We start from the raw sequence: 2,500 nt of genomic DNA on the forward strand, positions 1-2,500 counted from the left end.
ACCGGCGATGATAATAACTGCGAGAATGGTGATGACATAACAATAATAATAATTATGATGAAGATGAAGATGAAGATGATAATGATGATTGATGATGAGTAAAAAAACAATGCTGATTATTACATTAAACAACATAGTCAACATTATCCCTACTAATATCCCTACTAAATCCATTACCACACACAAAAAACTAACAACAACAACAACTAATAACAAAACGGTCGCGATGAATCATACAGTTCTATTTGGTGCTCAGCACTTTAATTCCAAAGGGACAGCCCCCCCCCCCCCAAGCGTTTGTGTTATAAAAGAGACAAGCGCATACATCAGATGCAAAGAGGATGGCCTCAACACGTGATTGATATGTGTTTTTACCCCCCGACTGTAAAATGTAAAAAGAACTATTGGATGATTTCGGAGTGTTGAGAGTGAAATGAAGATGGCAGAGTGGCGGGCATAAAACAGGCTTCTTCGTTGGGGATTTTATTCAAAGAAGATATGGTTACAACATAATTATAACAACACCATTTGCATCACCACCACTACCACCACCATAATAATAATAATAATAAGGATAATAATAATAATAATAATAATAATAATAATAATAATAATAATAATAATAATAATAATAATGGTGATATAATGATGTTAATGATTATGATAATAATAATAATATAATAGTAATGATGACGATGATGATGATGATGATAATAATGATTGATGATGATGGTGATGATATTGATGATAGCCTCCCCACCTTCTATGTTCTCTTATCCTTTACCCTTTCTCCACCTCCCCTTTTTTTCCCTGTGCCCACTCTTTTACTCTCTTCCTCCTACCTCTCGCCTACCTCTCACTTTCATTTGTTCTCCTTCTCCCTTTTCCCTTCCCGCTCTGCCTTACCCTCTCCCTCCTAAGTCTTCCTTATTTTCACTCCTCCCCTCCTACTTTCAGCCCTACATCTGCCCCTTCTACTTCCCCCTCTCCCTTCTCCCTTCCCCTCCTTCCCCCTTTCTCTCTATCTCCCTCTTTTTCCTCTTACCCATACTCATTTTTCTTTTAAGTCCTCTCCATTTCCCACGCCTTCCCCCTTCCCCATCTCCCTTTTCTTTTTAAGCACCCTTCCCCTTTCTTCTCTAAGCTCCCTTCCCCTTCCTTTCTGTTTCCCCTCCTTTCTTTTTCAAATCGCTTTCGTCTCCCCTGACTTTCCCCTTCCTCTCCTACCTTTAATAATAATGATGATGATGATGGTGATGATGATAATGATGATGTCGGTGTCGGTGGCGGATTGTCATGTATATATAATAAATGTGCATAAACTGATAGTCTAACTACTTCAGTGCAGTGTACTTGCCTCGAAGAAAAATGTTAATACTGTTATTAATAAGAACGAAAATAGAGTTAGAACAGGATTCTACTAGATTTGTAATATAAAGAATTTATGTTAATTATCACCCCATTTTACATCAAACTATAGCACCTTCAACTCCGCAGTCACATGGAATATGTTTACATTTCATCAGTCCGAAGCGACTTTAGTTCCACAGCTGAATGTAGTAATATTTCAGGCGAACGGACGGTGTAAGCGGACGAAATAAGCGCAATCGAATGTATGTCATAATAATGATGGTAATATTACTGCTGCTAATAATGGTAACAATGATGTTAATGATAATAACAAACAGCAAGTCAATAATAACAATAATATAATGTTGATAATAATATTAATAACAGTAGAAATAATATAGCAAGAGTAATAATAAATATTAACACTAAAAATGCTGATAACATCAAAATGATATAAGAACATTAATAAGAAGAACAATGATAATAATAACAATAATGATAATAATAAGAACAATAATGATAATAATAATAAGAACAATAATGATAATAATAACAAGGATGATGATAAATATAATAATAATGAAATAAAAAACATAAACAATATTGATAATAATATTGATAATAACAACAACAATGGCAATAATAATATGATAATAATATTAAGAATGATAATGAAAATGATGATTGCAATAAAAAAAACGCTGTAATAATAACAGCAATGATGATAATAGTAAAGATGATGATAATGTGAACAATGATAATAACATTAATGGGAGAAGAAAAGATCTATGGGTTGGCAAAAAGAGGGAATAGGGGAAAAATGGAGTGGGAGAATGCTAAGTGGAAATAAAGATATGAACAGATGGAAACAATATTTTGAGAGGCCACGGAACGAAGACAATGAAAGAAGAGTTTTCAGGGAAGGAACCAACTGAGCGAGAAACACCAGAGATAAACAGACATGAAGTTAAAGAAGCGTTGGTGAAGATGAAGAATGCCCTGATGAAACACCGGCAGAAGTTTGAAAAAGTTTAGAGTGAATGGGAGCCAATGGAGAAGATTTACGATCCTGAAAAGAAAGAAAGAAAAAAAAATGCCAGATGCGTTGAAGGAGAGTGTGGTTGTAACAATATTAAAAAAAACAAAGGTG

At 34.4% G+C, this 2,500-nt stretch overlaps 1 protein-coding gene across 7 annotated transcripts in view; it reads right to left on the reverse strand.

Annotated features, from left to right (window-relative positions):
- LOC119583705 overlaps nucleotides 1-2,500 on the reverse strand; it is a 38,595-nt gene that overhangs the window by 9,785 nt on the left and 26,310 nt on the right. The gene's annotated exons all lie outside the window — the stretch shown is intronic.

This window comes from Penaeus monodon, chromosome 17 (genome assembly GCF_015228065.2).
Source record: "Penaeus monodon isolate SGIC_2016 chromosome 17, NSTDA_Pmon_1, whole genome shotgun sequence".
NCBI classification, from domain to species: domain Eukaryota; kingdom Metazoa; phylum Arthropoda; class Malacostraca; order Decapoda; family Penaeidae; genus Penaeus; species Penaeus monodon.